Raw genomic sequence first — 21704 nt, forward strand, 5'->3', positions numbered from 1 at the left:
TTTTCTTTCTGAAGTATACAATGAAGAAAACATGTGTGAGAAAGGAATTTCTAACTTCCACACTGGTCTCAACCCCACTTTCTCACCAGGTTCCCTGCCTCTGCTACTCAATCCCCAAAGCCACTTTGGTGAAAGAGAGGGTGCTGTTCGAGCAGAAGCTGTAAAAATATTTAGTATTAGCAAACAGAGGAAGTTGGCTGGTATTTGAGACAAAAGAGAAGCGTGAACGTGTAGTTCTAGGGGGTTTATTGTTTTGGAGTGGGCTCGGCTGGCAAAGTCCGTGTGTGTAGAGACAGTGACACAAACCCCACCTCTTATTTGCCAGATCACCTTGTCGCTTACGTTATTTTTGTTGTTTTGTTATAATTACGGGAAGTTAATTAGCGCACTCCAGACGCTACATTGGTGTGGGAAATGCGCCAAACGAGCCCTGAATTGAACCCTTCATTTAAGTAATAATTTACTAAATCAGAGCTTCTTGATTAATTTTAACAGCAAGGGTTTGAAGTTAAGTATAACATTGTATAAGGATCCTATCATCTTATTAAGGAACCAACTTTTTTATCAGTAACAAAATTGAAAGACTCAGATTACTCCAGGACAGGTTTCCAGCACTGCATTAAAGTGATCACTTAAAGCTGTGTTTTGGTAGTACTGTATGCGAATGCCAATTAATTAATTTCACATCATGTTGTACAGTTCATAGATGCATCTCTATCTGAAGTGTCAAATGGCACCGCAATGCATGACCAGTTTCGAATAATTTTCAGTTAATAGCTATGGTACCTATTTGATTGTACTATTTTGTGTGCCCCACATAAGTTTCCGCTTGCACTGTGATGAGGTCATATGGTAAAACCGCACACACCATATCCTTCAGCTCTTTCCTGTTTTCTTTTTTCATTGCAAGCGTAATCACCAAAAGGATGCTGTTCGTGTCAGTAACCACATTGCCAGGTACGATTGTCTGCGTGTGTCTGGGGGCGAGCCTTTTTTTTTTTATTCCTATGCCCAGCCCCAAATCTTTTTTTGTTTAATTGAAGACACTTCTCCATAGCCAGTCGTCTTTTCTTTTCTTTGTGGTGTGGGAGATGCCGTCGGTCATTTAAGGGCTCCACAAAAGACTGGTGGATTAGCTTTTTTGTTGTTGGTGTTGTTGTTATTGTTTTTTGCAACTTCAGTGAAACAATGGCAACTTTTTGTGGATCATTAACTATTTTCCGTACCTCCTGTAAGTAATTCGAGTATATCTTTTGATCAGGATTTGCTGCAGTGTTGTGTTTAGATGACCATCGCTTAAATGTAACGCTTTGAACTCGTTTTAACGCTTAAACGTTTTCCTTTGGGTTGTGGAAACGTGCGTGTTGTAGAGAAGACGGAATTTGATCAAACTGAGTCTTTGGCTGTAAGAGTTGAATACACATGCATTTATGTGTAGATGTCTTTGTGTGTACAATTGTAGATACTTTGCACTACAGACCACGCTAATAGGCGTCTAATGTGTTATAAGAGCACAGTGAGGAAGAAAGCCGAGCATCTTTAAATATGTAAATATATATATGTGTGTGTATTTATATGCTTTAATTTTGCTGATGAAATCCGGGTGGTCGTTGGCTAGTTTTTGGAAGTTGCTTTTCCAGGTGCGATCAGAAAGAAATGATCTTTGCAAGTCGAGGGAGTTAGCTTTGCAAAAACCTTTCCCCCTCTTCGGAGACCCCTGATCAAATCGATTCGGTCCGAGACCCCATGTCTGCGACTGTGTCACGTGTGTGAGAGCTGCGCAGTGTGGACGAGGAAACCCCATTACTAAGCAAAACGAGCGGACCAGTCAATATCGCAGGGAGGCAGATATGCATTTCAGAGACGTATCCATATAACCTGTGTCTGTGCGATGACGGATTTGTTGGGGTGGTGCAGCTTAGAAGTGTGGCAGAAAGACGACACCTCGGCGAGGGTGGGGGGTGAAGAGATGAAACATTTGCTTTCTCTCGGGAAATTAACCCAGAAAGCGCAGAAACCGATCCTTGCGATGCCACCTGAGAAAACAATGTGAATGCTTTGTATGCAGGGTACTGGATATACTAATAGTGCTATTAGATTGTGTTGCTGCTTTTATAAACCAACAAGTTTAACGCACGGTTTATTCTTCACCTACAACCTTGTATCGTACATTGCTGGCACATGTGCAGAACTACAATAGCAATCAATTGCACGCTTTATACATTTAATACATTCGGCATGAAGAGTGGTTGCTTATTTCAAACCAAAGTCGCTGACTTCTATTTATTTTAAATATAATCTACAATGTCAATCGTTTGTACTGTTATAACCGCAGTTATGATCAAATAGCATGACAATTGTAATTGCCATTTTGGGCAAATGTCTGCCAGTTGTAATTTGACTGAAGCACGCGTGTGCATTTCTGTAGGTAAGTGATTATTTTGACTAATTTGATAATGTATATAAAACTGCTTTTGCGATGACTTGGCGTGTAAATAGGCTAAGAAATAAAAAATAGGGTAAAAAAAAAAAGTATTTAATCGAAATAAACTTAAACAAAGACCCACTGTTTGTTTGCCTCAGGGGCTTGTGCTGTAATGACGAGGTCAGCCCGGGCACTATAGGCTGCTGTAGCCTAGAGCAGTGATGCACGGACGTGAGAGAAATGCTCATTTAAATGATGTATAATTCGTCGTTTATGTGGGGGGAGACTTCACGGCAATGTAATGTTGTGCAATGGTTTATGAAAAGTATGAAGGGCAACAAATTGCGTATGAAGTAACATCTGAACACGACAGGAAACCAGCGAAATGTGGCGAGATGAGCGCAGGCTTTGCGGTCTGGGCCTCCCGTGGGGCACGGGTTTGAGGCGCGTAGGCGACTGGAGATAGGTTTATCTGCAGGCGTGGGGAGGGACAGGCTGCCTCAGGGCCCCCCTTGAGAGGCCGGGAGAGGAGATGGGGGAGACGATAAGGGCGGGTTCAGGGATAGGAGGAAGGATAGTTGAGTTGAGGAGTCCGAAGAAGAGGGGTGACCAGGAAGAGGCAAGACCGGGTTCATACTAGAAGTAGCTTCGTTTCTGACTTGGGGACGCAGCTGTCTTGGGGTAAGCCATTTATTGTCAATTGAACGTTTACATATCAACGTAGCCCTTTAAAGTGTTGTAGATATGTCATGTTACTGTATCTGGAATGGGCGTCATTGCATGCTGCAGTTGAGACGCTATGAACAGCGCGGCTCTCCGGCGCTTCAGGCTGCTTTCGTCATCGGCACGTCAGCATCTGTCGCACGTGGGTGGTGCAGTCTGCAGACATGCCAACTTCGTGTGAGAAACTAAACAGTTGTGGGATGATCCTATTTGGTGCATACTGGGTGAGACGCATGGGATCCAGCCATAGTGCACCCGATGAATGTATGCATTTTTATTTTGGGATGTTAATATAGCAGGGTCACTCGTTTGTTTTCTTGCATCTAATAGTGAAACCAGTGGTGAAAGTTTCGTTTCAGAAGTGTGTTTGGGGTGATGTCATAGGGTTGTGGGTCGTCAACCTCCGCCTATTTTTGGAGCAGTTTCTTTTTGATGTCGATGGATTGATCAGCCCACTGCACCACTGGGGATATCCGATGGGTGTTTACAATCCGTGTTTAAATGGGTCCGCACCGCGCATGAGCTGTTTGAATGTGATCACGAATGGGGGCGAAGGGCTGCAGTTTTAGAAGTCCCCATCCGTGTAGAAATTGCCAGTGCATTGCAATCCTATTGGACTTTATTCTTTGGAAGTCTCCGCTTTTTCCCTCTCTTTTCCTTATTGAGTAGAAGGCCATTGAAGAGTCGCAGTGAAACTCGGGACGCATATTTGTATGCTTTGTTTCGGTACATGCAGGGGAATTCACGTAACATGGCCAACCATTGTAAAGTAATGCATCTGGTGAACATTCAACGGATTGTACTTTAGGCTCTGGGCCATATAGAGCGAGTGCTTATCTGGCATTGTGTCAATAACAGGATGTAACCTCATGGGACAGCAACCACCGTGCAGTAACAATGGGAAAGGGCCGCTGTGGTCAGCCCCCTAAAGGAAGAAACCCCCACAACAGAAACAACCCTGGTCTGAAATGTAACTGTTCAGCCACGCATTGCATTAAACGTGCCATGTTGTTTCTCTTGCGTGGATGGGTGAGTAACGTGCTCTTGTGTGTAACGGTCTATACTGCGCTCAGCAACCGTTGCATTGTAGAGCACTCTCCCCAGTTGTACCAGTGCGTTTAAGGGATTTAAATTGAGATGATGACAATTCAATATATTCAATTTGGACCGGTTACATAATTGCGTGTATTTCTCTACATTCTTTCAAACTTTTTGTTGGAAATCCAAAATGCTGCTACGGAAACAGTTCATTGTTGTGCGGGATAGCAGGGGAGTGATAGTTTACTGTTCGATGATAATATTATTATTATTATTATTATTAATAATAATAATAATAATAATAATAATAATAAAAAATCACTTCACTTACTTTGTTGATTAGCCTTCAAATACGTACTTTGGAACGTATGACCAGTGTTCGAGTTATTAATATACTAATAACTATATATATATATATATATATATATTAATCCATGTTCCCCAACACCAGCAAAGGGTTGACTAATAACGGAACATAAAGTGTTGCCATTAATGCATTTTTGTTTAAGTGAGCATTAAACGACAGTTTGTTATAAATAACTGTTTATTTAGTGTTAAAATCTTAAATGTATCACACGACTTTAACACAATGGTCTAATGTCTGGTGATGGATTGCCAATTTCCGGAGTTTGTATGGGATTGGGGCGGCCACAGTAGAAAATTAACCACAGATGAAAACGAAATGTGTCCAAATCATTCCTTTTTATTTCCTATACATTTCTGTTAGGGAAATGGCTTTGGGGGCCATGCCAGAAACCTTCGAGGGCCACATTTGTCCCCCAGACTTCACTTTGGGAACCCCTAGTCTAATGAAAACCATTCACAAAATGCACATGCACAAGTTATAGTTGTGAAAAATGGTAGGGAAGATTTAATAAACCTCTTTGTTGAATGTGATTTACAAAACTGGCAGTGTAGTTACAAATAGTTGTTTGCAATACCCTAACAAATTTCACTGTTGTATTACAAATATCTTCACATGTAGATGAGAATAATTTGTGATTAGTGAGTTAAAAGGCCCTCTGTGCATATTGACACTGCATGAATGCTTATATCTTTCCTAAAGCACCATCCTGAAGAGGATTTAGCTAATGCAGTATTCCCTAAATTTGAAAACGTAGCTTATTATGCCAGATAAGCCAAAACTTTCAGACTTAGCCCTGTGTCTTCTAAGGTGCAGAGTACCCAGGGGAACCTACCATTTTAAAATGTCACCCTGTTTGATTAGTATCAGTGGTGCCTAAATAAACCATTCATGCAGGGTGATTTGTTCTGCTTCTAATAGTTGTGATTATTGTGACATGTGAGTATTCTTAGGCATTAGTTAAAGGTGTTAACAATGTTGGCTGTCAGCCTCACAGATTTAACCACACATTAAAGAAGGAAACCGAAGTCCACACTATTAGAAGTAAATGTCATGTGTAGTGGTTGCACTGTATTTCCTTTTGGCTTTCAGTGCTAGTATGACTAGTGGGTGAACATACTCTGTAGTTTTTGTTCTTTGTTATTGACTGTATAAATGCAACCATATATACTGTTTCTGTGGAAGGGTGTTGTGAATGAATGCAATCCTCAGGCATGAACTATACTTAACTGTAGGCATTTTGCTTCTTTGTTTCTGTTCTAGTGTTTGGATGAAATAGTGCAAAAGGAATGCATGTGAAATGTAGCATGGTTTAGCAAAGCTGAAAACATATGTCTTTGATTTAAAATATAATGATGATTTCAACATTTGAGAAAGAGAGAGCGAGAGTTTTTTATTCATCGATTTCTCAGAAAAACAATCCATGGGGATCAAGGCAAAGCAGCAATAAGAAAAGTAGCAACAGAAACAATCAACAGCTGATTGACAAAGTTAAAACTGCAATGAAACGTAACTCACAGACTTCATGCCATAACCCCTGTTGCAAAATAACAAATACCTAAAAAAATGAGCAAATACCATGTAAAGCAGTAATCATCAAACAGTAAAAATAGAGACAAAGGGAGGGAGAGAGAGCTGGACAGAGAGGGGGCAGTACACAGAATTGGCTTACCTGGAAACTATTTATTAGCTCTCATGTTGCCCTTACAATGAACTTGAACATCATTCGGCTTGGGTTCACTGAAAGCTGCCATGACAGCCCCTCGGGACAGAGGGGAACCAAAACCTGTAACATTTGAGGAAATTACATATTTGAAACTTAAAGTACGTGTCTAGGTGTCCTCTCCCCCACAACCCCATTTCCCCCCACCTTGTCCGGACAGAGCTTTAGGGCTCTATTCTAAGAATGTTGCCGAAACTCACGAGTTTAGGGACTGCCCCGAAACTCTTGCAAAACATCATATTGGTGTGTATAAAAGTGTGTGCTGTAGCAAAAATAAATTGAAGCGAAACGAACTGGCTTTGTGTCTGTGATTTTCCTTCTCGAGCTTGTTCTCTGCCGAGAGTCTCCACTGTTGCTGTAAGCGCTGATGGGAGTGCCTGATTCACTGGGATCCGAAGGGTTGCTTCCACAGAAGCTTTGTACCTTGACAGTGACTTTTGTAAATACCATGGGGAGGTGAGAGGACTTAAATAAGTTAAAGTTGTGGTCTCTATGACCTATATCCAAATTGTTTTGTTTTGAAATTAACTTTTATAAAAGTTAAATATCTGGACGTTATCTTAAGATCCTAACAGCACTTTGGCATGAACTGTTCATTTACTCTGTCACCAACTGTTACTGAATAGTTTTTTTTTTTTTTTTTTTGTGATTCAACGTATATACATTTATTAAGGAAAAAGGGAATAAATTAATATTATCATTACTAGCTGCTTTTGCCTTCATCAAGAGTAAACAGTGGCAACCTCTTACAAAATTAAGTCCATTATAAAATTGACTGATTTGTAACATACAAAAAATTGAGACCACTACAAAATTATCAGTTTCTCTGGTTTTACTATTTATAGGTATGTGTTTGGGTAAAATGAACAACATTGACAACATTTCTCCCAAATTCCAAATAAAAATATGAATGGAATGGAATGGCTGCAATACATGTAGAGATGCTGATTTAAGAAAAAATTGCAGTGGTCTCTTTTTCAGAGCTGTATGTGTGAAGTGTGAAGTGTGTGTATGTAACCATTACAGTTCTAGCCCAATTATATATTTTTAAACAAAAACAAGTTGATGCAATCCCCAATGCATTCAGGCAGGAGTCCCAAATAAGTTAATAATTCATGGAAACAAATAATACGTATGAATCAGTCATGGGTAGCACTCCCATCATCCCACAGCACCCAGGACCATTTCACCTCTGGCTATGTCCACTAATCTAAGTCCACTGATGGGAATGTGTAAACCAATGTATTGTAGGCTCAGTGCTAGTTAAAGTGAAAGACAACATGAATTGTTGTGGCACGGAATGACAATGGTGGAGGGGTATGTATGAACAGATGTGTTAAAGACTTTCCAGATTCACAAAGGACAAATGCCAGAGAGCTTGGAGTGAAACTTAATGTTAAGAGAAGGCAACATGGACGTATGCTTGTCGTTAATGATCTGGGGGTTATAGCAAATGGCAGATGCATGAATCGGACACCATACACTCCCGCAGGAAGTTGAAACATTGTCATATATTTAAATGCAATCCTCCAGTACATTTTTTATTGTTTTGCTTTTGTTGTTCCACTGTGTTGAGGAAAATGTTGTTTAAACTTCTTGATTTGACTGTTTATGGTCTTTAGTTGTGTACATATACTCCTTTTGTCCAAGTTAATCTTTATAAAGCACATTCTAGCTTAGCATTTCATAGTACAATAGCAATTCACACTTCGAAGAAAACTGCCAAGATTGAAATTTCCCTCATTGGTGAATAATGTGAACTTGACCATGCTATTTTTGTGTGTCCTATCTTCTCATAACTCTTAAATCATTAAGCAATATTTTTTCTTTTCCAGAAATTCTGACGAAGTTCTGCTCCTTGCAAGGAGATCTCTAGAGGCTGCTACATTGTCTTTCTGAGTGATCAGTGATGCAGACTTCTGATGTGTGGTACCAACACCGGCAGAATCAAGCCGTTTTCCAGTCTACTTCCAACACCACTGGTCCTTCCAAATTAAACCAGAATGCATTTGCTCACCCAGTGTATCCTGGTGGATCTGTCAACTACACCAGTGCACCTGGATCCTCCTATCAAAATACCTTTTCTCAGGGATTACACCAACACCAACATAGCAATGTTCAGATGAGGAATGTATCTGTGGAGCCTTCTGCTGAAATGGCAAACCGGATGCAGTTTCTCCAAGAAAGGGTATCCATCAATCCTGGGCTCCAGACTTCCAGACAGCCCACGGATCATTTTCGGATGTCTGCCCAGTCTGCCAAATCCTACAACACTGCCCGTTATGGGAGTCGCCAGCATTATCAGCCAAACTCTGCAAGTGCTAGAAATCAAAGTTTACCTGCTGCCCAGTACATGCAAAAACAATCTACTGCTGTCCTCCAGGCAGCAAAAGACCATGTTTCCCATTCTAGTTCCTCTACGGGTCAAGCAAATTACAATAGAAACAACCCGTCTGCTCTCCTGCAGCCATCAAGTAAACATGTTGGTTCCAACAGTAATTACAGTATAATTTTCCTGCCTGTCCAGAATGCGCAAGGGCAACATCTCAACCATGCAAACCAGCAGCCTACACTAGCAACACAAACCATGACCGGAAATGTTTTTCATAATTTCACATGGACACCAAACGGAAACCTCTCGTGTAACGTATCGGACACCTCTCGTGTAATGCCACCCAACGTATCGGACACCCATCGCGTAATGCCACCCAACGTATCGGACACCTCTCGCGTAATGCCACCCAACGTATCGGACACCTCACGTGTAATGCCACCCAACGTATCGGACACCTCACGTGTAATGCCACCCAACGTATCGGACGCCTCACGTGTAATGCCACCCAACGTATCGGACACCTCACGTGTAATGCCACATGGCCAGCTGCAGAAGCAGCAGTATTACTGTTACGTCAACATGCCCCCTCAGGGAGGTAATACTGTACCTCAAAACTCTGTCCAAACAGGGCAGCAAAACTATAGTGCTAATCAGAATTATTCACAAAGGACAATGAATGTTGGTTTTTCTAATCTTCTTGCAGTGAATGCAAACCCTGCTTCAGATTTCTCTCTTTCCAGAGGCCAAAACAGTTATTATTCAGACCAGCGGCCTCCTGAACCTATGAATGTTTTTTCTCAGGCTCTTCGACAGTATAAAAACAGCCCTACTTCACCTGGAACTTGTTCAACTGTTTTAGCATCTAACCAGGTCCCCTCTCACCCCTATTATGCCAGTCATCAGCCTTCTCTGGGAGAAGGTTCCAGAATTGGGAATGGAAGTGTGGATATACAAGGAACAGGGGTCACTCAGCTTGCAAATGGAGCATCTGGGCCTTCTGGGAATTTTGACAGTGGTCGGAGCCAAATGCCTGTGTTCGTAAATGCAAACCACAATCGAAATGAATCTTTTGCAAAGGATGCCAATTATGTACATCCATCTTTTGTACAAAACCGAACTATGCAGCATCAGTACTGCCTCCCTCAAGCCCAAACAAGTGTTACCTCTCCTGCAAATCCTGTGGTGCCCACCTCTGTGTCCAATACCAGGATGTGCAGCTCGCTCTCCCCAGTGGTTCAGAAAAAACCCCCACCATATCCAAAAGGACCTGAGCATGCATATTTTGTAACCGTGAAGAAAGATGCCCATGGTGACGGGTTCACTCCTCATAATGTGATTCTAATTGGTAAGCAGTCTTCTGATGTTAATGCTGCACCACAGAATAGTACTGCTCCGCTCCAGCTCAGACAGCAAAGTCCGCAAATGGTGTCACAAAGTTCAACTTCAAACCACTTTGGCAGTGGGAACAGTGCCAAACCCTTTGGACAGCATGCTAACGAAACCCAGTGTGGCAATCCATATTTACCTGCTTATCTTCAAGCAAAAAACCTGTCAGAGGAAGCCAAAAGATCTGTAAATGTGCAGCTGCAGAAAGCATTAAGCCAGCAAAAAAGGTTTCCTCCAAAAGAACACTCAGTAGCTGAATGTAATACAGTGTCTGCTGCACTTTCTTGTCCTAAGCAACTGGTGTCTGAAGATATTGATCACACTTTGATGCAAGGGATGAGGAATGATGTAGCAGAGGTCCTTTGCAGTATTCTGTCAAAATGTAAAGGAAATCAGAAAGAAGCTTCTCTGACTCCAGACCTTAATGAGGGTCAAGCAGCACTTAATACATCAGTAAACCAGGAATCGGATCATATAGAAGAATCTGCTTCTGAGAATCTGGAATTCAATCGCAGCTTAATTGCCAAACTGCTCCGTGCCTCCTCCTCCGGGCCACGAACCAGTGAACTGCAGATTGCGATAGTTCCCCCTATATCACAGCCCTCCTCAAGTACTATGGACAATAAAGAAGCTTTCCTGAATACAGATAGTGATTTACCTTTTAAAATTATGAATGTTTGGTCCCTAGCAGAAGACAATGACAAATTGGAAGGCAAAACCAGCTCTGGAAATGACACTGATTGCATTGTTAAAGAGGTTGAAACCTCAGGTTTGTCCCTTGCCGACACCAATTCAGAAAAGAAAGATGTTTTGGAAGTCTTGTCTGATCCACCTAAAAGTCCCCGCCTACAAAATGTTGATGCACCAGAACGCCAGAACTCTGTAATGGCAGAATCAAATTTCAAAATAACAGATGTGAAATCCCTTTCCGATTGCTTCTCTGCAGAAGGTTTGTTACCAAGTCCTGAAACACGGGTTATTCCGCAAACTGACAAATCTCCTGATGCAGAACCCTTAGCAGAGCCTCAAAAAAAGGATGCTGAAGAAAATTCCGACCTGGTATTAATTTCCAAAAAGAACTTGTATGATTTGTCTACAATCCCAGTAAATGAATGGACACTTAAGAAACTGGTAAAGTTAGTTGGATTTCTAAGTGACTGTGTAATTCCTTATGATATAAATAATTCTCTCACTGAAGAAATAATAAATCAGTACTGGGATGGGGAAAAAGAAAAGTTCTTGCAGTGTTTCAACAATCCTTATGAAAACCTTCTTTCATGGTTTACATTTTGGAGTACAGGTGCTGCTGTTAACAAACATTCTGTGATATTTACGGAAATGAAGGCTGGATGTTTTGAGAAAATAAAAGAAAATTGTCAAATTATAGATTCGCAAACAACTCAGCCCACCCAGTTAGATTACAAGTCTTCATGGTTAAATCTTAATGAGCAGCTTGATGATATAGATAAAGAATCTGCCTTTCCCGAGAGCCTACACATCGGAAAACCAACTTCTGAGATGGAAAAAACAACATGTGCAACAGAAACTAAAGACGATACAGCAGATGTTGGCAAGACTCATAATCTGGAAGTCCTGCCTTCTGTTAGTTCTACAGATACATTTAATGTAACCACATCTCCTAAAGCAACAGATGTCACTGCTACAACTTCCAGTGACCCTCTGTGTAATGCACAAATTAACGTTTTAGTACCTGCTGATGCAAATGAGTTTTTCTGTGAATTTCAGAATGAAGGTAGCAAGGAGGAGACCTTGAATTGTGTGTCCCCTGTGGAAGAGACCTTGAAATGTGTGTCCCCTGTGGAAGAGACCTTGAAATGTTCATCACCTGTGGAAGAGACCTTGATATGTGTGTCACCTGTGGAAGAGACCTTGAAATGTGCATCACCTGTGGAAGAGACCTTGAAATGTGTGTCACCTGTAGAAAAAAATGATGAAAATGAAAATAATCCTCCACTTTACTGTTGTATTTCTCGTTGGATTGAAGATCTTAATGGTAATGGTGGAAGTTCAAGCTGCCTGTGCCAGTCTCGGACCAAATTGGAAAAAGTGACGGATCAATTGATAGAAGAAAAGCCTTCTGAAATGAGCAATGGCAAAATGCCTGCAGAATATCTTTCAGATCAGCAATTGCAGGAAGAAGACCTTTTTGAAACCCTATTTCCACTGGATCTTAGCACAGTTTCAAGGAGCACCACTGAAGTGAAATCTATAGATTTGCATTCAGCGGGTGAGAAACCTTGGAAGGACAATGATCTGAATTGCCAAATACGGACTTCAAATTCACCGACTCCAGTGACGGAGAATGATTCTAAAGCTGTTGATGATGAGCCAGAAAGCAGAGCCCAGAGGATGAACATCTCTATAGATGCAATACAGGTTTTACACAAAAAATGTTCTCAAATGCAGCTTCCTTTTAGAAAGAGTGAAGATCACATGCAAGGGCTGCATGGTAAAAGGAAGAGAGAATCTGAAAACAATGACCAGGATCAGAGTCATTCTGGCATTTCGCCAGCTCCCAATAAACCATCCCTGAGTCCTAAAGAATATGAAGAAAAAAGAAAGCCCCATGTTCAGTCAGTTGAGCTTCAACATAAATGTTCTAAAGGTGATGGCAGTGGTGATATTAAACAGAAATTTAAAAAACGCAAAAGAGAAAAGGGCCATGAATACCCAAGGCCAAAAAGTAGAGAGAAGAGGGATGCAGCCAAAAACAAAACTCTGTCTGAAGCAAAATCAACTGAATCCAACAGGGACTCGAACAAGACGGTCAGTCTCGTGCTGTATGGCTCTACAGCCCCAAATCGTACACCTCTTGGTTCAAAGATGGGACTAAAGGGTTCCGACAAAAGTCAGAGTCTTGCTTCAAAGTCACGACCATTTGGAGAGAAAATAACCCCCCCTTCAGTGATCAAGTTAGTAGTTCAAAGCCTTAAACAGGATTGCACAGTCAATGCAGAAAAGGATGCAGAATCCCAAAGCCAGTCTGCAGCCTCCAGAACAAAGAAACGTAGGCATCTTGAGATCAACCGTGACTGCAACAGCCTTGAAAAGACCAGTGGATGGAAGAGATCTGACAAATCAGAACTTCACAAAGCCAAACGCGGTGAAGAACGCAAGAGAAGAAAGGCAAAACTCTTAGATTATCGGTCCCCTGAGATGCAGAGAAACCCAGGTCAAAGGAAGGTGGTTAGTCCAGTGAAAATCAAGAAAAGGTATGAACTTCAGGAAAGGAAAAAAACTGATCACTTTCCTAAGCCTGTGCCAGCTGCAAATGAGGAAAGGCCCACAGCTTGTAAAATGAGTGACAATCTCCCCAAATTAGATTGGAGAAGGCCAGCATCGCAACACGAACAAAAGGAAATGGCTTATCGTAAACTGAAACGGAAAGATCGATTGAAGAATCACAGTAGTAGTGTAGTGGCACCCTTGGTCATAGTTCGGAATCCAAAGCCTGTCTTCATCGTGCCAGAAGCTCAAGTAAAAAGTCATGATGAAACTGAGATGCCTACCTTGACACCTCCAGTGGAGGAAAACAAAGTTCTACATTTCAACCTGTTGCCTGACGATAACCACTTTGGTTTTAATGATACAGATTTTAAAAAGGAAACTAAGAAATCCTCAAGTTCTGAAAAGAGTAAGTTGAACCACAAGTGTGCATTATACTTTTTTTTTTTTTTTTTTTTTTTTTTATAATAAATAAATTACCTTTCTTTCTGGAATAATTTTAAATGCCTTTGATTTAAAGACTGCCTACTTATGTGCAACATAACTGGAATCTGTTCATCAGAGTAGTTTGTTGTACATTATAAAATACCCAGTACTAATGATTTGTTGCATAGATTACAACTTTTTTTTTTTTTTTTTTTACTGTGGAGCAATAGCTACAAAACAATGAATATGTAAATAACCAAATATAAAAAATGTCGAACATTCAACGGCTATTGATACACAAACATGATTTGAGCAAAGTAGTAATGTATACATTGCATTCCATTTGGTAAGTTAACCAACCAGGTGAATTTATTATTGCATGTTTGGGTTTTGTTAGAGTCCAGTAGTCGGAAGGCTGCAAGTGAAGCTGATGTTCCCAAGAAGCAACATTGGAAAATACAAGGTAAGGAAGTAGGCAGATGGTATGGTTGGCCAAGCATAACAAGCAGACATAGAACTACAGATCTTTTTTTTTTTTTTCTTGCTTTCTTTGACTCTTCCAGGCTATGCCTTGGGCAGTGTTCAGTTTTCCTTTGATAAATATGATGTATGGGTGTTTGTAACCTTTAAGAACCCAGCTTGATATGTCTGTCACAAACTGAGGCCTGTAAATTGGTAAAACATTCTTTGTCAATCCTGCAAGGGATTTCACTCTTTGTAAATGGAAGCTGCATTTGAGAGTTTTTTTGTGTAAAATCTGTATTGCATTTATAGAGGTGTCAATCCAGATGGGTGTTAATAAAGCATTCTCTCTCCTAATAGGTTACTGGTCGAAGAGTGCTGAGGCCAGCACTCCTGTGCAAGAACAATCATCTCCTCAGCTGGACACCCCCCCACCAACTCCCACCAGCGCCACCTCTAATGCCACCTTTCAGGTGTTCAAGAAGAAATTTTTGGAAAAGGAAATAAATATTGCCAATAAGTAATTGTATCTACGAATGTTTTAGAATAGTGGTGGTTTCCGTCACCCATTCCGTGTGTTAATTGAGAATGTATGAGTCTTGCTACAAAAGTGATTATTTGAGTTTGGTTTTATGGTTTTTGAAAAAGTTGCGGTCTCTTTCTGTTTGATATGATACTTTGCTGCTACGATCATTGCTGCTATATCATTGTCAGTGGGCCATAGAGCAGCAACCCCTTAGATCAGCGTGGCATCTATGACCCTGCAGTGTTATCAGTGAGAGTTGCATTGGCCTCTTTGAACCTATAGCTCTGTTTTTGTGCTGAGCACTCTTTCTTGTATTCATCTCCCATATTTGTAGGAGTATTTGGGCAGCAGAGCCGATTTCTAAACCATAACCAGTTCCAACCTGGGGCAGTATTAAAGCGGAGGGAGATCAAAGCAATTAATCCATCTGCATGAATATCTAACCTAACATTCAGGAAGTGAAAATCAGCTGTTCTGAATGGTGGTATAAAATATGGGTTCAGTTTGAGCATATTTTTGAACAAGCCTGTTTTTTTTTTTTTCAGTTGTACTCAGGATATTTAAGCTTCACAAAAAACAAGGATATGGAATTTCGGGTTATTCTGTTATCAATTAATGATTCATTTGGACCTTAAATGTTTGAGGAAAATTAACATGCTTTCTTGCATAGTTAATGGATAACTGCTTTCAGAGGTCTTTTGGTAGTTTATTAACTTTGCAGATTTGAATCTCAAAAAATGACATTTACAGAATATGCATAAAGACAGCTGAGATGCTACTATAGATAGTTTTAAATTTTATATTCAGATTTAACAATTCCCAACTGAAATCCACCTCACTGCACAGGTAAACTGTGATGTGTTAACTAATGTGCCTTTAAGGATTTGGTAAGAAATAAACCATACCTTATTTTCTCGAAAGACAACAAGTGGTCTTTGAAATGGTTTAAATGAATGCTTACTGCAATTATAGAATTGTCCCTTTTGTCCCCAGTTTGACTTAAAACAAAAGTGTTCATATTTAAAAAAGATTCTTTAAAGTACCTTTACTGCCAAAAGTGAGAACCATATTACCCTTCTATACCACACAGGAAGAAAACAAATCTATAAAGACGCATTAGTTGCTTAAGTGTATGGTCTTCAGAGTACAAAGGCTGAAACAGTCTGCAGAAACAAAAAAGGGATCTGAATAGTCGAACAACCCTTTTAATATTTGGCAATTCTCTGTGAATGATTTTACATTCTCCAGGTCCTTCACCGGTAAGCTGTTCCTTTTTCAGAAAACAAAATGCATATTCAAGTAAAACTGCTTTTTTATTTATTTATTTTTAAACCTGACTTAACTTGTAATGGTATAGTGTCAACTTTTGCCAAATACAAAAAATAATGAAAAATGTATTTGTATTTTTTTTTTTTTTATTTTTTTTTTATATATATACTAAAGTTAAAGAATTGGTCAAAGTTAGTTGCAGTTCATAAGCTATGTACATTTTACTGTTTTTACTGAAGTATTTTTATACATGACTAACTTTGTTGTCCTTTGAAGTTTTCCAGAAATATTTTTTTATATTAAAATGAATTACAAAAACACTTGTGAAAGTTATTGTACGTTTAGATACTTCAATAATGCTTTGAAATCTAAATATTGGCTGCATATTTTAGTGCAGAAGAGGCATTATGAGGTGGTATTTAACAAGATGTTGCAGTCTTTTCAGGACAATATATACAATGAACCAACAAACATTACATAAAGGTACTTGGGAAATAAAGCTTTAATGTATAAGACTTCTTATTAGTTTAATGGTACAGTGAGGGGAAAAAAGTATTTGATCCCCTGCTGATTTTGTACGTTTGCCCACTGACAAAGAAATGATCAGTCTATAATTTTAATGGTAGGTGTATTTTAACAGTGAGAGACAGAATAACAACAAAAAAATCCAGAAAAACGCATTTCAAAAAAGTTAAAAATTGATTTGCATGTTAATGAGGGAAATAAGTATTTGACCCCTTCGACTTAGTCCTTGGTGGCAAAACCCTTGTTGGCAATCACAGAGGTCAGACGTTTCTTGTAGTTGGCCACCAGGTTTGCACACATCTCAGGAGGGATTTTGTCCCACTCCTCTTTGCAGATCCTCTCCAAGTCATTAAGGTTTCGAGGCTGACGTTTGGCAACTCGAACCTTCAGCTCCCTCCACAGATTTTCTATGGGATTAAGGTCTGGAGACTGGCTAGGCCACTCCAGGACCTTAATGTGCTTCTTCTTGAGCCACTCCTTTGTTGCCTTGGCTGTGTGTTTTGGGTCATTGTCATGCTGGAATACCCATCCACGACCCATTTTCAATGCCCTGGCTGAGGGAAGGAGGTTCTCACCCAAGATTTGACGGTACATGGCCCCGTCCATCGTCCCTTTGATGCGGTGCAGTTGTCCTGTCCCCTTAGCAGAAAAACACCCCCAAAGCATAATGTTTCCACCTCCATGTTTGACGGTGGGGATGGTGTTCTTGGGGTCATTCCTCCTCCTCCAAACACGGCGAGTTGAGTTGATGCCAAAGAGCTCGATTTTGGTCTCATCTGACCACAACACTTTCACCCAGTTCTCCTCTGAATCATTCAGATGTTCATTGGCAAACTTCAGACGGGCCTGTACATGTGCTTTCTTGAGCAGGGGGACCTTGCGGGCGCTGCAGGATTTCAGTCCTTCACGGCGTAGTGTGTTACCAATTGTTTTCTTGGTGACTGTGGTCCCAGCTGCCTTGAGATCATTAACAAGATCCTCCCGTGTAGTTCTGGGCTGATTCCTCACCGTTCTCATGATCATTGAAACTCCACGAGGTGAGATCTTGCATGGAGCCCCAGACCGAGGGAGACTGACAGTTATTTTGTGTTTCTTCCATTTGCGAATAATCGCACCAACTGTTGTCACCTTCTCACCAAGCTGCTTGGTGATGGTCTTTTAGCCCATTCCAGCCTTGTGTAGGTCTACAATCTTGTCCCTGACATCCTTGGACAGCTCTTTGGTCTTGGCCATGGTGGAGAGTTTGGAATCTGATTGATTGATTGCTTCTGTGGACAGGTGTCTTTTATACAGGTAACGAGCTGAGATTAGGAGCACTCCCTTTAAGAGAGTGCTCCTAATCTCAGCTCGTTACCTGTATAAAAGACACCTGGGAGCCAGAAATCTTGCTGATTGATAGGGGATCAAATACTTATTTCACTCATTAACATGCAAATCAACTTTTTTTAAATGCAATTTTCTGGATTTTTTTGTTGTTATTCTGTCTCTCACTGTTAAAATACACCTACCATTAAAATTATAGACTGATCATTTCTTTGTCAGTGGGCAAACGTACAAAATCAGCAGGGGATCAAATACTTTTTTCCCTCACTGTATATTGCAATTGTTTTGTCTCCTTGATCACATGAAAACAACCTTTTCTGCTTTGTAGACTGGATTTGGTAAACTTCATATATTGCAAAGCTCCTGTTCTTCTGAGGTACAAAAATATAAATTGTTTTTCAAAGGGGGTTGTAGGATCCATTATTAATCACAGACATGAATTGATAAAGGTGTATATGCTCTACTCAAAATATCACACAATAGACCTACTTCTGAATGCTGATATAGCTACAGAAAACAGCTCTTTGGGTTAACACATTTTCCTAACAGATATCCTCCAAGTACAATGAAGCTAGCAACATTAAGCGATAATTAGAGTTCTACTTCTGGGGTGCAAAACATCTAGACTAGTGATTCCCAATCCTGCTCCTGAAGGACAACCATACTGATTAACCTTTTTGAAAAAGTGGAAAAATTTGTGTGGTAAAGGAAATAGAAATAGACTTAGTTCTTAGCTAAAATTATCAGTTTTAAAGGAATAATTTAGGGTACTGTGAATGTGTATCCAATCAAAAGCTTAAAAAAGTGCAAGCTCTGTGAAGATTGTAGGCTGTTTTTCTGGAGGTGGGGGAGCATTATCATCATGGAAACAGATGTCATCTTGCTATGGCATCCAAAGTGTCTGATCTTATGGTTTTCTTAACAATGGGACAATGCAATCATCAATCAATACGGTGTGGTATCTTAAGCCTTGAGAGAAAAAACAAGATCAGAAGTGGAAGCTGAGAGAAGAACTTCTGGAGGATATGACCTGAAAAACCACCTTATTGGCATTTGCTAGTTTGAAAATACATTTTGCTGACTCTGTATACATGCTGTTATTTGTAATGCTAATATTAATATAAAACATTGTACTTTTAATATAAAACATTATACAGGTTTCTTCACCTACCCTGCTGGTTTTTGTTCCAACTGACCTCTCAATTACTTAATTGAACCTTAATTAACCTTAATGAAGTAACAATCTGCTTACATTTGAATTGTTTAATAAAAAGATTAAGATATGTGTAATTTTAATAAGAGTCTTTAATAAGATATTTATCCAATTCTATACTTGACTTAACCCCCCTACTGTTTAAAATAATTAAAAAAGGTCTGATTTAGGAAATGATTGGTTCAATTAAGCATTGAGAGCTTGGTTGGAACAAAAACCATCAGAGTAAGGGGGTCCTACAGGACCAGGATTTGGGAACCTCTGATCTAGATGGCTCTTGTTTTAAAATACAAGTGGCCATTGCAAACGTTTTGACCTGTTGCTGATAATTTGCACAGGTAAAGTTTAAGGTCGAAAACATTTTCTTTCATGTATGTAGAAAGAAAATTCAAACCTATAATCAGACATGAGTTGAATTGTCTACTGTAAGTGGAATTTTACCAAGACCCCTGTGACCTGGTCAATATGTTTGAAGAGCCGTTATTAATGTTTTATATTAATAATAATATGCAGACCAAGCAAAGTAAATGTAGTAGGCTAGCAACAGACAGTTGTCCAGGGCATATCCTCTGGACATTGTTCTCTCCACTTTGACTTCTGTTCATTATGATAAGGGGAACACCCAAACAAATCAATAGCCCACAGATACCAGTTTGCTTAGTGTCCATTTGTGGATTTCCTGTTCTTCTCTCAAGGCTGAAGGCTGATTGATTACCACATTGTCCATTGTTAAAGAAATGTGAGATTGGGCAGTTTGTGTGCCACCACAGGAAAACACCTGCTTCCATGATGACTCCCTCCCTACGGAAGAGCAGCCTACAAACTTTGCAGAGCTTGCACCTTTTGAAGCTTTTGATTGGATGAACGGCCACAACATTCTACGTCATCTTCCTATAAAGCTGAGGGGTGTACTACAAACCGCGGTAACTGGCTTATCCAGGTAACTTCAGGAGTAACTCTGTGAGGTTGGGGCCCTGAAAGTGGGTTTAGTGAAAACTCAGGTTTCACAAAGCCAGTTCAGCTCAACTCTGAGTCACTTAGTATGGCAACATACTCCATGAAGTTAACCTGCTCGCTGGCAGGTTTTCTTCAACTAACCCGGAGTTTCTCCTCCTCTTTAGCTGAAGCCTGCAGACTGAAGGAGGTGTCAGACATTGCGTGTCCTTTTCTTGAAGAGCCAGTTGATATTGAAGCACAAATACTCCGCAGAAATCTCCATTGGGAGAGGGTGATCAGATCCCGTCTGGATGTTTAATCATGCCCTGATGATTATCTGATTGAGCATTACCGTTTTTCTGCACAATTGATCATTCATCTGAACAATATTCTCAGCACTCATATCGTTCATATGACACATCGTGGACATGCTCTTTGGAGTTTTCTATATAACATCGGCGACGCTGAGCATATTTCCAAGGCAAGCATCGGTCGGGCTGTCAGAAATGTGACTCTTGCACTGAGACATTTACTGTACACTTTTGTGGTGTTCCCAAGTCACAGACCCACAAGACTCATCACAGAAGAATTCCACAGAATTGCAGGTATCAGTCTAAGCAATAATTAATTGATTTAGTATGAAGCTTTCAGACTTGAAGCACTAATCAGTTAATTTGATATATTTTAGGGTTTCCAGGTGTGATTGGCTGTATAGATGGCACTCATATTCCTATCACAGCTCCTTCAGTAAATGAAGGGGATTATGTGAATAGGAAGTCTTTCCACAGCATCAATGTGCAGGTAGGCCTAATAGTAGCCTTTAGCATTCCAGATGAAAGATACTTCACAATTCAGCTACTGCAGCTAATTACTGTTCTGCACTGTGAAGATCATATTCGATGCAGCCCACATCATCAGCAACGTGGAAGCAAAGTGGCCTGGGTCTGTGCATGACTTGTGAATATTTCATTAGTGTACACTGAGTGCTAGAGTTGCCCGTGGTGAGTATATATATATATATATATATAGCTATATCCTATTATAATCAAAATTTTGTTTCCTCCTATTGCAACTGAAAATTTAAACTGTATCCTCGTATTATCATAGGAGAGTTCGATGGTTACCTGCTCGGTGACAGAGGGTACCCCTGCCAGCCCTATTTGCTGACCCCTTACCCTGATTCTGAGCCCGGCCCACAGCAACATTATAACTTGGCTCACTGCAGGACACGAGCCAGGGTAGAGATGACCATTGGGACGCTCAAGGCCCGGTTCCAATGCCTTCATAGGCTCAGGGTCACCCCAGAAAGAGCATGTGACGTTATTATGGCATGTGTTAGTCTCCACAACATTGCCACAATTAGAGGAGAACAATGTCCTACTCAACCAGTGAACGATCCTGATAACGATCCTGACCACCCCGCTGATGCACGAGATGGAAGAGCAGTCAGAGACACAATATGCTACCATAATTTCTGATTGACCCATCACCTCCCCAGTGTCAAATAAAGAAAATATGCCTTTCTTTTTATGAAGTCTTCTTTATTTCCTGCAAGTACAAATGCAGTACAGTAGTTCATATTTTTTATGTTGTTCAAACAAGTAAAATCATCCACCTGTGGGCACCTCACCCACCTTTAACTGATGTTCCAGCAGTTGTATTTCCCTTCGGATTCCAGTGAATCAGGCACCCCAGTCAGCGCTTCCAACAACAGTGGAGACTTTTCAGCAGGAGACGAGCGCTTGGAAGAAAAAGTCACAGACACCGAAGTCTGTTCGTTTATC

The 21704-nt window shown here is 40.4% G+C and overlaps 1 long non-coding RNA gene across 4 annotated transcripts; it reads left to right on the top strand.

Annotated features, from left to right (window-relative positions):
* Positions 1–873: 873 nt before the first annotated feature.
* Positions 874–16230, top strand: LOC136750306 (uncharacterized). Of its 4 annotated transcripts, none has more exons than XR_010816852.1 (4): positions 874–957; positions 8109–13649; positions 14064–14129; positions 14489–16230. It is a non-coding gene; the product is annotated as an uncharacterized LOC136750306 (long non-coding RNA). The 4 variants fall into 4 exon arrangements; XR_010816849.1 differs by lacking the exon at positions 874–957 and adding an exon at positions 996–1231; XR_010816851.1 differs by lacking the exon at positions 874–957 and adding an exon at positions 1283–2428.
* Positions 16231–21704: the final 5474 nt, after the last annotated feature.

Source organism: Amia ocellicauda, chromosome 5 (genome assembly GCF_036373705.1).
Source record: "Amia ocellicauda isolate fAmiCal2 chromosome 5, fAmiCal2.hap1, whole genome shotgun sequence".
NCBI lineage: Eukaryota > Metazoa > Chordata > Actinopteri > Amiiformes > Amiidae > Amia > Amia ocellicauda.